Source organism: Lissotriton helveticus, chromosome 2_1 (genome assembly GCF_964261635.1).
Source record: "Lissotriton helveticus chromosome 2_1, aLisHel1.1, whole genome shotgun sequence".
Classification (NCBI taxonomy): Eukaryota; Metazoa; Chordata; class Amphibia; order Caudata; family Salamandridae; genus Lissotriton; species Lissotriton helveticus.
In genome coordinates this window covers 1,198,966,343-1,198,983,844 of record NC_136059.1, presented here as the reverse complement: position 1 = coordinate 1,198,983,844, position 17,502 = coordinate 1,198,966,343, and positions in this window count along the sequence as shown.

The following is a 17,502-nucleotide window of genomic DNA, read 5'->3' as shown; positions in this document are numbered from 1 at the left end:
ACAAAAAAGAAAAAGAAAATATAAATCAAACCCCGTTCCAATCCTAATGCAGTAATAATAAACAGAACGATCCAAATACTATGCAAGTGTCTGAGCATCACCCTGGAACTGCTCCATTGTCACTTAGAGGGCCCCACCCCCGCCATCTCCCCCCAGCGACCATCCCTCCTCACTCAAGTTCAATCTGTGCTCCCCTCGTAGTGTGTAAGCAGATATAGGCGCAGTGGCTCCCAGATGTCCCTCGGTCTGGACTGCGGCAGGGATAGTTCCTCTGCATACACACGGAGGCTGTCTCTACAGTACACCAAGTCAGCCAGCCAGTCCTTCAAACCCGGGCGCCTACCCATCCCCCACGCAAACACCACCCTTCGAGCAGCCATAAGCAGCGCCAAGCGCACCAGCCTGCCGTTCTCTCCCTTAATGTGTGGCACACAACAGAGAAGACACACCAGTGGCGTACAGGGGAGATCCGCAGCAACCATTTCACGCAAGCCACTCACTACTGCCTCCCAAAATTCAGCCACCGGCCGGCAGTTCCACGCCAGATGCATAAAATTCGCATCATCCTGACCACACCTGTCACATCTCGCCGTTTCTCGCAGGCCATATTTATACAGACGTGCCGGAGTATGATACACTTGGTGTAAATACTTGAAATGGATAATCCTAAGGTTACCATTCATACTTAACGAACCAGTCAGCCCACACACGTGCCTCCAATTGTCTTCTGAAATATTGGTATCCAAACACGCATTCCCCTTGGCCCAGCTTTTATCTTAACCCACCACTGTTTCATCTTTAATGAGCTTATACAATTTCGATAGTAGGCGTTTGTTATTAGGCACTGTAAGAACCGCCTGCAGCGACATTAAAACCAGGGGCTCCTCTGGAAAAGTGACACAGTGTTCCCTGGCTGCACCTCTCAGACGATGAACTGCAAAGTGGAACAAGAGCGACTGATTCACTATGTGGCCAAGGTCCCCCTGCTCTAGGAAGACGCCGTTTGGGTAGACATCTCTCAGATGAGTTCTTCCCGCCTCTCTCAGTACTCTCATTCATAGACGGGGCTTCACTTGTGACCGACAACCGCCCATGCCATTCCAATCGCAGGTCCGGCGCGTACAGTGGTAACTTCTGTGCCAACCGCCCTATACGCTGCCATGCTGAGACCGTGGCATCAATTGAGTTAATCTCCGATTTAAGGGTGCCTCGCGAACTGTGAGTGACAACACTGTGCAGCGGAACCGGAGCCGCATCCCCCTCCTCCACCGCGACATGTGGCGTAAAAGCATGAGGCCTGTACCAGTAATATAGGTACTGAGCCTGCGCGCTTAAGTAATATACATAAAAATCCGGGGCCGCGAAACCACCGCCGTCATACCCCCGGGTAAGTATGAACCACTGAACTCTCGCCCCTTTACCCCCCCCCATACCAGTCGAAGCAAATTTCCACGAAGCGCCTTGAAGAAGGACAGATTAAGCACTATAGGCACGTTGACAAATAAATATTAAAACTGGGGCAACACCACCATTTTAATGAGGGCTATGCGATCAGCTAATGACAGCGGCAACAACAACCAACTCTCAACCGTACTCTCCAGGTTTGCGCAGGCCCTACCGTAATTATCCCTTATGACAACTGCCGGATCACGGTGTACCCACACTCCCAGATATTTAACAGGGTCCATCGACCACACCAGGGGGTACTCAAGATCAGGGCATCTGGTCCCCTCTGTGAGCGGGATTATAAACAACTTATTCCAGTTGATCTGTAGTCCAGAAATACGTCCAAATCGCACCAGCTCTCGCAATAGTTGCACCAGATATCGAGACGGTTCAGGCACAAACAGCACCGTGTCATCTGCATATAGGGCGATTGAGACCGGGCGGTGTTTAAAGTTCAGTGCCGTCTCCCTATGACGTTGTCGAATTACACACGTGAGCGGTTCCAGAACAATCGCGAACAGCATGGGCGAAATAGGGCAGCCCTGTCGAATGCCCCGCATTATACTCAGTGGTTCAGACATCAAGCCGCCTACCCTCACCCTGGCCGATGGCACCGTGTACAACACTGTTATCCATTGAAGAAATAGAGGGGGGAATCCCATACGGTTCAGAACATAGTGCATATATCCGCACTCCACAGAATCAAACGCTTTGGCAGCGTCCAGTAACACTGCCGCAGCCTCCAGTGTGGGCTCCAGCACATGGAACATGGAAAAGAGCGTGCGCAAGTTGTGCGAGGTGGACCGCTCAGGCACAAAGCCCGACTGATCCGGCAGAACCAGGCCATGCATCAGGGGCTGCAATTTGGTAGCGATCATTTTTGCCAGGATCTTTGCGTCGATGTTGATCAGTGACAACGGGCGATAGGAGTCACAACGCTCCGGGGGTTTATCCTTTTTAAGCAGTGTGACTATGAGTGCTTCTCGCAGGGACGGGGGGAGCATCCCGACCTCATGCGCCTCTGCATAGACCTCCAGCAGGTGCGGCGCGAGAAGATCAGCATACTTTTTATAAAACTCAACCGGTAGCCCGTCTGGGCCCGGCGCCTTACCATTAGCCAATGCCGCTATCGCCAGCTTGACATCCTGCTCATCGATGGGGAGACATAAGTAATTACGCTGCACATCCGATAGCCAAGCACACGCTATTCCATCCAGATACTCATCCAAGTCCTCAGTAGACGGCGTACTCCTCATGCCATAGAGGTCCGCATAGAAACCACGGAATTGTTCCGTTATGGCCTCCTGGGTGCAATGCGCCTCGCCTGCTTCATCCACTATCCTGTCAACCCGGTGCTATTCCAACCGCACCTTAATCTTAAACGCCAGCGTCCTACTCGGCCTGCCCGCTTCGCCATACTGACGAGCTGCGTGCCTACGAGATGTATATTTAATCTCCGCCTCCGCTTGCTCATTATATTCCACAACTAGTTCCTTTATTTTGGCCAATTTAGCCAGGTCTGGCTGGTGAGCATTATCTCGCTCCAGAGCACGTAGCTCAAACTCTAAGGTCTGCAGTCGTGACCTGATATCCCGAAGGATACCTGCAGCCGTACTGATACAGGTCCCCCTGATGGTGACCTTGAAGGCCTCCCACAGCGTTGCTGCTTGATCAACCGTACCTTTATTCAGCGTGAAGTACTGTTCTATTGCGTCGTGCACGGTTTTGTCATAAATTGGGTCTAGAAGCGCCTTGGCCCGCAGCCGCCAAGTGAAAGGGCGATGCACTTCAGCCCGATTCCTCAAGAGCAGTCGCACCGGATTATGGTCCGACAGTGTGTGGGCCAGCGGCGCCACCTCAATCACTCACTCCAGCAACTCCTCCCCCACCAGCCAATAGTCCAGTCTCGACCAGCTGCCATGCATAGGTGTTGCATGTGTGCCCTCCTTCTGACCGGGTTTCTCACTCTCCACACATCCTACAAGCCAAACTCCTCCATGACTCGCAGTATGCTCGCAGCAACCTTGGGGGTGCGGTGCGTTCCCGGATTAGACTTGTCTAACTGCGGATTTAGGTAAGTGTTTAAATCACCATCCCAGATAATAGGCACAGCAGGCCATTTCCGCAGTTGTTCACAGATGCGAGTCACACACGCCGGATCATCCACTATAGGGCCGTACATGTTCACAAACACCATCAGCGTGCCACAAAGCTTCCCACACACCATCGCACATCGTCCCTCATCATCAGCATACGTGTGTAGCATTTGAAAATCAATCCCCCTTTTGATCAGAATCAACACTCCCCTTGCGTAGGAGGAATAAGAAGCAGCGAACTGGAAGCCGGCCCATCGGCTCAGCGCTCCACACATCGTACGCGGGGCCAAATGCGTCTCCTGCAATAGAGCCACCTGTATGCCATGCCCGGTCAAGTACTCCGCTACCTGACGTCCTTTTTTGGGGAAGTTGAGACCACGCACATTTCAAGTTAACATGGCACAATCAGTAGACATTGTACATGTAGAGTATCAACAGTTCCAGATAGCAACAGAGGGTCACCGGGAGCACACTCCATGGAAGCTTGAGCAGTTCAGGCGACGTGCGCCACAGACACCATCTTGTGTAAGTAAGATCGATCATTATATGAAAAAAACAGAAAACATACAAAAACTGCAGGAACCCTCACAACCTCCACCCACCACCCACTACAACCTCCCAATCAGGTCGAGACCAGCCCCCCCCCCGCACCTCCCTGAGCAACAACCTTTCGGGTAATACCCACTGGGGGAAGAAGCACAGCTGTGCATACTCGCACCGAAGTGCGGTTGCCGGAATTGTTCCTATTCCGGTGCCTCTGAAGCCCTAGCATCACTTATACAAAAAGACCACACATCGCCACCCTGGATCCCAGGGAGAGCAGCAAGTGATACATCAGCGCCATACCCCCTCATCCTCAAATATCAACTAGAGCGACAGCTCCCTAAGCGGGCTCTGACAGAAAAATATCCAATATTGCAATCTTAAGATAGAGGTCCAGCATTGCAGTTAACAATCTTTCAATCTGCATCATCCAGGCCCGACGCCTGCCTCTCAAGCGCTGCCCGTTGCTCACGTGGTTTGCCCTTACAGATGTGTTTCTTGAATTTCAATGCCGGTTTGGCGTCTGTGAAGAAATGAGTCTGTTCTTCATGAGTCACCTTCAATTCCGCGGGGTACAGCATAGCATAAGGCACGCCACCTCCCGGAGTAACTTTTTCACTGGGACAAACTCACGTCGCGCTGATTGAACCGCCGGGGTGTAATCAGGAAAGAAGGATAGAGTGTCACCTTTAAATGTCACTGGTGCTTTTGTTCTAGCCTCACGCAAGATCGAGTCTCGGTCCGCATAGTTAAGAAGCCTGGCAATGATCTGCCGCGGCGGCGTGCCGGGTTTTGGCCTGGGCTCCAATGACCTGTGAGCCCTCTCGACTATCATCACGCTGGACAAGGCAGGCCCAAGCAGTTCACAAAGCATTCCATCAATAAAAGGCTCCATCTTAGAGATCGGTGTAGTCTCCGATAGACCAAGAATTCGCACGTTGTTGCGCCTAGACCGCGCTTCTAAATCTTCATTTTTCACGCTGATCACCTCTAGGATCTTCTCCATTTGGAGAAGTTGTGTGCGAGCCTCAGCCTGCGAATCATGATCATCCGACACTCTGTTTTCCAGGATTTCTAGCTGCTTCTCATGCTTGTCCACCTTCTTTTTCACTACGCCCAATCCAGTCGCTAGGGCATCTATTTTACTGTCGATGGTCTTCATCCCTGCGCGCAGTTCAAGGAGTATCGTGCGAGTATCATCCTCAGCACCCTCCAGTGCGGATGAGGCACCCGCTGTCTCGGTCTGCCCTTGTGTCTCCTCAGCAGTGCGTGTCTGTCGCTTGGCCTCAAAGGCCAGTTTGGCCTGCCTGGGCTCCGTCCTGCCCATATCCCCTGTCGGCGTGGTCAAGCAAAGGGCAAGCGCCTACACCCCCGAGGGGCCCCGGATAGCACAGTGTCCAATCGGTTGTACAGTGGATCTCCTGCAGCAGCTATGCAATTTGGGGCGCCTTCCACACCACGCCGTGGCAGTAAGGTCACTCAAACCTTCACCGCCGCCCTCTCCGCATCAGCCAGCTACCTGAACAAGGAGGCTTCCAAGCGCTATCAGGCCTCGTCTTCGCGCTTCAGCCAGTGGTGCTCACAGTGCTCCCCCAGAACCCCCGCCACCCGGAGTCCCCGTAGGGCCCTGGTCCCAGCCACCCACTCGCCCCCGGCCTATCTTAGCCCCGGGGGCACAGTGTAGCAGCCAACAGACGACGCCCCGTAGAAGCCCCAGGCAGCGAGGAGACCAGTAAGGCACCGCGAGGAGTGCCGCCCCGAACCCTGCCCCCCAAGGACACGTCGCACAGGTCCCACAAGGTGCAACCGTCACCCCGTGCGCCCTGCCAGGCCTACTCAGCCGGCCCCAGCAAGTCCGGTCCTTAACAGCGCCCCCACTCACCGGCAGTCACCTCACGATGTTGTTCCTCCTCTCCACTCCAGCAATGACCAAGCCACAGGCCCTCGATCGTCCGTCGCGCAGGCTGGTCGCTGCCACCACCGCAGGCCCCCGAAGCCGGGTATCACCGGTCGGCTCTCCACAGCCGAAGTGGCCCACCGAAAGCCTCCCTGCTTTGCAGATCGTCTCACAGCCACCGCAGGGCAGCCCAACTTCGCCGCTGCCGCACTCTGGCACCGCTCGCCACCCGGCCAAGTCTCGCCGCAGCCACAGGCTCCCCTCACTGCGCCAGGCACGATGCCACCATTTTGTCCTTCTCCACTCGGCCAGCAATCACAATAATATCGGGGTGAAGGCGCGGCTCCCGGCACCTCCGCTTCGCTGCAACGTGTGCCAGGACTCTCCCCGGCTCCCCAGGTGTAGTTACGAGCCTCGTGTAGAGGCTAGAAGGATGGTAATTGTCCGGTGTAGGATTCCGGCACGCGGAGCTCCCTTACGAGGCAGCCATTCCGCGTCGCGCCGTAGCCACGCCCCCCTCAACACAGTAATTAAATTAGCTGGCGCCACATCTTTGGCGGAAGGTGTCTAACTTAAGGTCCCGCAGAGTGGCCAAACAGACCACAAGAGAGAGTTGGTCCTCGAAGGGGGTTTAACCAGACCTGGAAACAATGATTGAGGAAGTTCATGTAAATGTTTTTTTTTTTCTCATTTTACAGGTCCAAGCAAATGCTGGGGTGAATTGGAGCATATATATAATATTATACTTAAGGTAACGCAGTTTCCTTCAGGAGCATATTGCTAAAAACTGCACCCATGCTGGCATGGTACATATTATTGTATTTTAGCTATTTATTGTGTTTTACTATAAAGATTTTAAGTACTCGTGTGGTCAATAAATAATTTAATTTTTATGATCGCATTGGGACTAGTCAAGATTTTGGGTTACTATACATTTTGAATGATGATGTATTCTGTATACGGCTGCTCCACTGCTGAGTATATTGTACAATCTCTATGGAAGCATGTTGTTTATAGTTAATTAAAATAATTTAAAAAAATAGAAAAATTTAATTTATTACTCATAAGATGCTGGGTTCGAGTTTGTGTGAACAAAATCTCAACAGAATGTGATACATACACCCTCAATAGATGTCCCATCACAATAAATTCACTCTGTTCCAAGCTCACACAGGTAGCAGCAATTGCTTTCAAACAACCTGGTAAAGCTGCAGCCACATTGTCAAGTGTGGCAGAAAAATATTCCACTGGACGACGTGCTGTTCCATGCATTTGTGTTAGAATTGAAAGTGGACAACCGTCTCTTTTACAAAAGAACAATGTTAAGTCCTTGTTGAAATCTGACATTCCCAATTCTGGTGCTCAACAAAGGCTGTCCCGCAACTCAATGAATGCCTTCATACACCCCTCTTCTAATTGGATTGACTCATCTTTGTGAGTCAATCTTTGTAATGGCTTTGCTGTCAATGAGAACCCATTGATCCACTGTCTACAGTATCCAACCATACCCCAAAACATCTGAATCTCTTTCTGTGTCTCTGTGGTTTCATTTGCAAGATCGCATTTATTCGATCCTGTGACACTTTCCAGACTTCTTTTTCAATGTTGTGCCTAAGTAAAGAACTTCTTTCTAGCAAAATTTTAATTTTGCTGGTGACACCTTATGCCCACCTACTGCCAAATGATTCAGTGGAGCAATAGAATCTGTTACACAACCCTCTCTCGTCTTTGAAGCAAAAAGTAGATCATCGATATACTGCACTAAGACTGAGTCATTGGGCATTACCAGTGACTCTAAGCACCTCTTCAAAATCTGATTGAAAATTGAGGGGCTCTAGGTATACCCTTGAGGAAGTCAGCACCATGCCAAAACACAGTCTCCGGACTAGAACGCAAACAAATATTGACTATCCGGATGCAAAGGTATCGAGAAAAAATGCTTGACACAAATCAATCACTGTGAACCATTCTGCATCACATGGAATTTGATAAAAGAATCACTGCTGGATTTGACACTGTTGGACAACAAGATATTACTATCTGATTGATCTTCGGCAAATCTTGAACAATCCTATATTCACCATCTGGTTTCTTAATTCCCAATATAGGCAAATTACAAGGACTGCTTAATATCTCTTTTAAAATACCTTGTTTAATCATCATTTCAATCACAGGCGTTACTCCTGCAATTGTCTCAGGACTCATTTTATAAGGTGGAGTTTTTGGAAACGCTGCACCTTGTTTGACTGAGATTTTAATAGGATCGACTCCTTTCATGAATCCAATGTCTTTCATTAATCCAATGTCTTAGCCTGAAAAATCCCACACATCAACCAACACAGTATCTCTCAATTCAACAGGCAAATCCTTTGCTGTAAATAAAGGATACAAAGTATTCACTTCTGTTCCCTGCCTTGCCATTTTAAAGACAACATCCTCATCTTTGGTATGTAATGATGTTCCATCTGGTGTACAATAGATGGTGCAATTCATTTTACACAACAAGACTCTACCCAAAAGGTTAAGCGGACTTGTGTCACACACCACAAAACAATACAAATCTGAAAAATCTCCAATCTGTATCTTCATTGGTTTTGTCACTGGAGTTTTGATCAATCAATGGTCTGCCAACAAATTAAATGATATTGAATCATCATACTAATCTCTAGTCTCAAACCAACACAAACCTATATACAACATGGCCCATATCTTTGTCAGTGATATTCTCAATGCCAGAAGCCTTTCATAATATGCATGCACTGTTTCCTTTGTTTCTTGTGTAGTTCTATCCATTTTGACCCAATATGTCTCTTTTGGTGAAATCTTTCCCTTCAGATCAGTAACGACCTGATTATATTTTTTCATCAAGTCATTAGATGGTGCTCCAGTTTTTGCATCTCTTCGATATTCTTCTTTCGGCTAATCTACAGCAATTTTACACGCAACCACAATCAGCTGGAAATACAGTATCAAACAAACCATCTAAGGCTTTCCATAAGACCTTTGAAACTTTCGCAAACCTCTCTACCTGTTTGTACCACTCCACTGGTTTTTGTCTCAATCTGGGAAATGTATTTGTAAATGACAATATATCCTGTCTCGACCATGGAACATAAACATACCCACCTCCTGGTACTTCTGTCTTGGGATAGTCACCCCAGCACCCATTTCTCTCACTGAAAATAGTGGTAAAGCCCCTGTATTCACAACAATATCTTCCTTCTTTTTAGCCCATCTGCCTTTCCAAAGATCCAACTCACCCCATCATCTCAATGTGCTAATTAACTCCTTCATTTGCAATCGTTTCCCTGAAGCATTCAAACTCTCCAGATCGTTGTCACTGAAATCCAATCTATATTTTTTTGTAAAGCCTTTGACTTTTTTATATCCACACCATATGTCTGTCCAACGTCAGCAAACTTCTGATGTAGATTTCTTGCTCTCATCGTAATATTCCAACACAAGAATAACAACTCTTCTTGATACCTACTCAACCTCTCTGGACTCCCTTCGGATTCTGCACCAATCTCCGTGAATCAATTGGTACAGAACGTTTTGGAGTTTCCACTGACTTCTCTGAAATGTCAATCAATGACTCTATTTCACTCTTTGTGGAGAAGCGTGGCTCAGTGGTTAGAGGCGGCAGACCCGGAAGCTGAGATCAGCTGTGGGCCAGGGTTCGATTCCCCGCCTTGGCGGGTCTCGGGCTCAAAAATTCCACGGACTCGACAATTCTCGCTCCGGTGCCTACTCGACTCACGGGGTCACACTCTGCGACTCTGGGCAATAGCTTGCTTAATCTCCACTACGGCCCCTCGCGGCGGGATGCCTGGCTTTCACCTTGTGAATACCCTGCCGGGGTATCTCACAGGGGAATACCAGGACGGGTTCCCTAAGCAAGCGCCTTGAGACCCCTGGGTGATTCGTGCGCTATATAAATCGAAATACATTTACATTTACATTCACTCACACCATTGCTCGTCCTATCATTCGCTACAGGAATAAAAGCCTTATCTAGAACTGTAGGAACTGTTAGTGCATGTACTGTGAAACACTTTGTCCATCACTGTATAATGGAACTATAGGACCAATAGTCACTGGAACTGACAAAGCATCTGCATTTAAATGCAGCAGATTCATTATGTTTGTTAAGTCTCCTTTTGTCTGACTCACTGCACTAAAATTATTCCCTTGAGGAACTTCCACCTGAATTAATGGGGCACTGGGTGAAGATCTCTCTTGTTCTTCCTGATACAATGGCAGTCTATTCAACAATAACTCATCCAATAACTCATCATCTACCTCATTTGGATCGGATTCTATTTCTGGAATATTCTTCTTCTTTTCCTTACACTTTCCTCCCTCTTGATTCTCTACCAAAACAACTGGATTCATTCCTTCACGCATTGCCATTACATCTCTTCTCAGTTTCATCATTTGTGCATCCCATTTTGCCTCTGAGTATCTACTCACTGTGTTTCTGTATTTACTCTCAATCCTGTCTCTATCACTTTTATATGCCTCATGTTCCCATTCTTCAAGTGCTTCATACTGCATGGGTCTAGGACTATGTCTCAACTCATTCATCTGATATCTCAGATTCTCTAAAATCCTGGTATTAAAGTACGGTACTCTGGAAACGCCAAATTACCCTTTCTTTCGGTATACTCCACCCAATTTCCAACCATGTACACTTATGGTAACCCCTTTCCAATGACATAAAATAAGCAGGCGTACCCTCAGGAGCTACAGGGATTCCCTCTCTAATAGCTATAGGTACACCCTTTCTAAACAAAGTCTTCAACAATTTTAACATCTTCAATTTTTGTCTTGATCACCAAAACCCCTATTCAAGAACTCCTTCCGTACTCCTAACAAATCTAATTCGTTCACAGTGACCCAAACCAGCGCAACTCACACCAACCAACCATAGCAGCACGACACTCTTGTGACGGTTCACACTAGCTAACCAATGTCAGCACAGCTCCTCTCTGTGGTGTCAGTATAACTACTGCGACTGACCCTCCCTTTACAGAATTATCAGCAACAACAGAAATTAACACATAGTCTATCAAGTGCTCCCGCGTATCCGTAGGTCGCAGCACGCCGTACCCCGTAGAGAGGTACGATGACCCCGATGATGAAGCACGACACCAAGGGGCCTGTTGGTGTGTGAGGGGACCTAAAAACAATAAGGGTGTTCCCCACTGTGGAGGATACACCCTTAACCTCAAGGAGTGGATTCTAATTGTTTATTTATCTATGCCCAGGGAGAATGAATCCATTCTGATTTCTCTTTCTCTCTCTCCCCCCTCTGTTTGTTAATTATCTACTAAAGTAAACATTTCCCCGGACGTAGGAAGTTCTGCACGATACTCCAACCACATAGCCATCAACAAGAAAAGAACACAATAATCATAATGAAGAACAAATACATTTCTCTGCAGCAGCCTATTTTAAAATAACAAATTAATCCTAACAGTGGTTTGAGGCCTTCTCTGAAAAGCGTGCAGTTTCTCTAGGAGAAAAAAACAAGTTCATTTATTTGTTCACATTAAAAGCTCCATTTCATTAATTCAGTTTTAGTCGTCATATTATTCTAATACAAGCACAAACATTTTCAGCGATTTTTCTATGTAACTAATGTCACTCTTAAAAGACTCTTTTTGTCAACGCATTTTATTCACGTTGCACATGAAAAACAAAACCTCTTTAACATTATTTCTCTGCTGTCTCTCATACAAAAATCTTTTACGGCCTGCAGGAACCATTTGTCATTTTCCTGTTTGTTTCTCGATTCTTTTCCCAAATACCCCATGTTAAAATTTTCTTCTGTTAATCTCACTTTTGTTAATGATTACCCTATTATGGAAGGTTTAATCCAAGCAGGTTTTATTTATGAAAATCCTGCTCCATCAGTCTCCTTCTCACTGCGGCTTCCGGTTGTAAGCTGGGGGGCCTGCCTGTTAACCCCTGCATCTCAAAGTGCCTGCCACGCAGTGTTGGGATGAACACAATATCCCATTTCCCCATGGAAGCTTGTACTACGGCCGGTTTACGGCGCAGTACAAGCTTCCATAGGGAAATGGGTGTATGCGACCGCACCATGTGCAGTCGCATCGTAATTATGCAATCGGGACCACCGAACGGAGGTTAGCTGGTACCGATTCTGCGATGTTGTTGGTCGGAGGCAACTTCGACTAATATAATGATCAGCCCCAAAGTCTAACGTGCAACAACTCTAGAGGGGTGGAGACCCTAAACAAAGGCTTTTGGTAAAGGGGAACCTTTGAAATATATCTTGGGGGAGTCATGGGGGAGGAGACAAAGGATAGGAAGTGCCCAAAGCCACAGGTACATGCAATAAAGGTACAGAGCAGAGATTCTCACTGGGTGAGAATGGTCTGGCAAAGAATGGACATAAAAACAGGGATGCTGTAGCCAAGAACAACTGAAAATAATGCAAGAAAGGGACTAACGTGTTACAGCTAAAGGAGGGAACAATAACCTAGCCAGACAAGAGATCTAGATAAAGAACAATAAACCCCAGATGAGAAAAATAAGATCCACAAATACAGCACTGTTAGCACTCTGAAACACAATACCATAGGCCATTGGGTAAGGCAAAAGATCCATTGCTCCAACACAAAAACACTGCCTTTGCTGAAACAGGTTAATTTCCAGGTTATAATACCTGACATCCCCATTGTCGACAATTCTACAGGGATAAGCAATGACATAACTCTCAAACAGGTCAGGTCGGGGGCCACAACACCTGTCCTAATAAATCTCAATCAAACGAGAACTCCTTCAACTTACTAAATACACAGATCACACTGAGTCCTGCCGAGGGAAAGTTGAATGCCCCCTCGGAGTGAAGATCCTCTTTCAGGTAATCCCGCAATCTAAGACATGGGTCTGATCAGAAGAAAGTAAAGTGCTAAAAGTGCAAGAGTAGGATCTTATCTATTTTATGTGGCCTCACCAGATTAATTTTGCCTTTATGGACATAGATTTAGGGCAGTTTTCACATTTGGGCACTGAGAGGCCCGCAAAATACCTCTCAGAACACGTGCTTTACCTCAAAACATCTTAACAAAATTTCAAAGACCAAATTACGTATTTAACTTTTAGATAGGCCCACATTAAGCATCCACTTGGTTGGAAGAATGTGCTAGTGCTGAAAGGTCAGGGAACTCACAATTATAGTTTCAGGCATATGTCAAGCACTGCTATGCTATCTCACTAATTTAAAGTTCCTTCCATCTGGAAAACAGTGCTAGTATTTAGTGAAAACTAGACGATATTGAGTGCTTTCTGAGTTATTCTGTCCTGCTGAGGAATGATTGCGGACTTAAATATTGTGTTTTCTTGTACACAGAGCATGTAAGCCATTCACAAGATATAGGAAGCTGACCACATAAAGTCCATGGTGAGAAAACGACAAGAGTGCAAATTAGATGGGCAAATTCCAAGGCAGTGGGACTGGACTTTAGCAGCCCTTCTTGCTGAAGTGAGTGATTGCTCTTGTCTCCTCTGATATTTGGGCCTGGCTATGCTTACCTGCCTTGTAATGTTGCATCGATTGTAGTGACTCCTGATATTGTTCCTGCATTGTAATGTCCTCACTGTAATGGTGGTGACCCACATCTTCCACATTATTGTCTGTAGAGTTGTGGTGGTTTCTAATGTGGACAACATTCACAAACTTCGTTTGCTAAAAGTAAAACCCATGCTCAGTGAATCAAGCCTTCGTTTTTATAAATCCTGGCAGGAATTGAATCCTAGAAGACCGAAAAACAATGCTGGAACTTTTTTGACCTTTGCAGAATTAGGATGACAGCGGCTGAAATGACCATAACGATTTATGTTGTACCTTGGATTTTCAAGAGGTGTGGTTACTTAGGTTGGATGCAGGCAAGATTTATGTGAGTATATAACATCCACCTATTTTTTATTTAGAGCCAAACGACCTTGTGGTCCTAAAATCTGGATTTCATTTCACTTAATATTTGTGATAGAATAAGATGAAGATCTCAAGTATAATATACATTACTCGACACAATGAGTGTAGACCCTGGATGACAAACCTCTCTCTACACCACCCACATTGAATTCTTGGATGTGCCTATGTACCTAAAACATTGTTTCCATTATTAGAGCCCCGGCTATGTGACCAGACACAGTCAGATGAGTCACCCTAGTGATATTTCAGACTAATGGAGGGATAGAAACTGATTTCAAAAACAAACTGTTTACTTGGAAGAATGGAGCAAAAGACAGATGATCGTTCATGTAGAGATGTGAATTTTTGTTCATACTTTTATATTTTTATAGGATCCTCTCAGCTAGATTCATCATTGTCCCGTTTTGCGAGTGCTTAATAGCGATTATTGAGGAATCGCTATTAAGGACTTGCAAAACGGGATTCATGCAGAAATCGCAATTTTAATTGCGATTTCTACAGCTTCCTTATTTGCGATTAGCAAATTGCTAATCGCAAATAAGGAATGACTTCCCATTCATTCCTATAGGCCCAAAGGCCCATAGGAATGAATGGGGAGTCATTCCTTATTTGCGATTAGCAATTTGCTAATCTTAAATAAGGATGCGATTTCAAGGGTGCCAGGGGTGTCCAAAGGACACCCTGTAGCACCCCTGAAATGGAAATGTAGCCAGATGTTGCGCACATGTGTGTGTAACATACCACTTAGAAAAATGCACTAAGTGTGTTTTTCGATGTTTTCGCTATTTACCACGAAGTCAGACTTCGTGGTAAATAGCGGCCAGAAATAGCGATTTCGCAAATAAAAAATGGTTAATGAATTGCATTTAAGGAATCTCAAATAGAGATTCCTTAAATGCAATTCCTCGCAATTATGCGATTTCGCAATTAGCGACTTGTGCATTTGGGATGATGAATCCCAAATGCAAAAATTGCACTCGCAAAGGGCCAGATTCTCAGAATCTGGCCCTTTGCGAGCCGATTTAACAATGATGAATCTAGCTGTAAGTCTTTATTGCACTCACAAAATTAGCATATCTGATACCAGAAGATCACATCGATTTTATTTATTTAATTGTGTAATTACCACTTTTGTATAGCGTTTTCATGCCCCAGAGAATAAGCGTGCAAAATATTTTATTCCATTTATAAGACAATGAGATAAAATAGATGGGGTGGTGGGGGGGATTTTATAGAAATCAAGGTCACACACAATATAGAAAGTAAAATTAAACGCCTTAGGGTATTAGGGAAGTGTGACACTTTGGCCAAGGGTGTACATTTAAATACCCACTATGGCATTTCACTCTCGTAAGGGCATAAAATCGTTGTCAAGAAATAGTGACAATATATTTGCTAAATTAGTATGTGCAACTCTACCATTAATTTAGAAAGTTCTGTGCCTCTGTTGATGAGTTGCAGGCACTGGGTTGTTGCTCTAGTGTATACATCACTTGTTCAAAATAGGATTCACTTCTGCTTTTAGAACTATGGTCCGTATTTAAAGTTTGGCAGATGAAATACTTCGTTCAAACATGGAGGCTATCCTGTTACTGTTTTATGTGTCATAGGCAGTAATGCACTTGTAATACAGCAAACAGGGCATCTTCTAAGTTAGAGTTTCTCTTCCACCAAATTCTAATTAAGGTCTTGTATCTGTAGGCCATGTAAGATATTGAAAATCTACTTATTTTTGGGAGGTGATTAGGAAGGATCAGGGTGTACTTTATAACTTGAATGGTGTCTTAGAGCGACTCCTTTTTGCACTTTCGTATACTCGTTGTCCTGTCCCAGGTTGTGGCAGCCATCCTGTGTTTCCTATGGGCTTACTGGGTTTGGAATGGAAAAGTCCTCTGTATGATGAAAGATGTGTACCTCTGCCCTGAGTGCCCAGATGCACCATTGTCTGGACCCCCAATACTGATTTCTGGTGTTATAGCAAACATGGATCTTGGGTATGCCCATGACATAGGCCTGTCTCACAGATTGGGGTTTTGTTGGACTGGGAGGGGCATCCAAAGTGCTTCCTTCATAGTGGTGGAAGGCTACTGCCTTCACCAGGATGTAAGCAGCATGAGCTCAGTGGTGGCAGCATACCGTGTAGTTACAAGTAGGAGTGAACAGGTTCTTTTTACCCTCTGCCACTGCAGTGAGGGCCACAGGCTCACTCACTTTTTAAGAAAGTTTATCTGCTGTGTGCTCAACTCACCCTTGTCCTAAAGCAGTTAAATGTAAAGGCTGTGCATGAGTTGTGACTGTGCTGGTTGTATGTGTGCCTGAGAAGGGTACAGTACAGGCATAGAGCCGTTCTCCTCCGTATATGCATGGTGAGTGCATCTACTGAGTGTATATATACCTGCGAGAAATACATTACATGAGAGATGTAGTGCTGTGCAGTGGCAGCATGTACTGGGTATGCATGTGCTTGCGAAAAGTGCAATATATGAAAGGTTAAGTGTTGTGCAGTGCGCAGGATGAACATGTGTACTGGCAGTGTGTGTTCGCAAGTAGCACACCATGGCACAAAACAGAAAGGTTACAGTACCGAAGAGTGGCAGAGCGAATGTCTGTGCTGGATGTATATGTGTCTCAGAGGGCAAAATGCCTGAAGGTAACACATCAGAATAGAGTGTTTTATATGCCCATTTGCTGAGTGCAAGTGTGCCTGCAATGGTAGATCATGTTGGGGACCCTGGATTCCATTTTGAGATGCCCAGGCCTGCCTAGTGTAGACATGGGGAATAGAGGATTCCCCCCAGACAGAGTTATATATTTGTGCATTCCTCTGAGATGGGTGGGACACACTAGAGAAAGGGAGAGAGAGACTCATCATGTACACTTCAAAAAACGTGCTCTTTGTTTGATTCAGTGATGGATAACAGAGAAAGGGCCTGGACATATCTAAGGAAGGAGATGGGGCTGATAGGGGAATAGTATGAACAATGGCTGGGAGCCCGGAAAAAACCTTTTGATGCACATACCACTGGGGCTGACATCTAGCTGTTACCTCTAGTCACTCCCAAGGCCTCTGTTCTGAGACTATCAGCTTCGGGGTCGCTCTTGCTGTGGCAGACAGCCTTTCAAGAGGCAGAAGAGATAGAAAAGTGAACGCTGCAAAAGAAGCAGAAACCCATCATAACATGTCAAACACCCAGACCAGAAATCCCATTTGGTATCTGGAAAAGGACAATAAGAAGGGGAGGTTGAGACCCCAAATTTGGTCATCTCCCAAGCAGTCAGATTATCGTTGTGATAAGGGAAAGCTCTGCAAGACCACTGCAAGCGTTCACAATTGGGGGCCAAGGACTTCTTGACTCTCTGCAGAGACAGGACATTTCAAAGGGAAACCAATGCCACCTGGTCTGGAGCCTGGCTCACTTGCCCCTGACTGCTATCCAAGACCAATGAGCCATGTGTGAAAGAGGAGAGCATTGGTGGAAGCTGTGTCTAGTGGGGTGCTCTGCCAGGAAGAATCCTGGTGAAAGGTTTGAGAAGATGACTGTGCACTGAGTGGG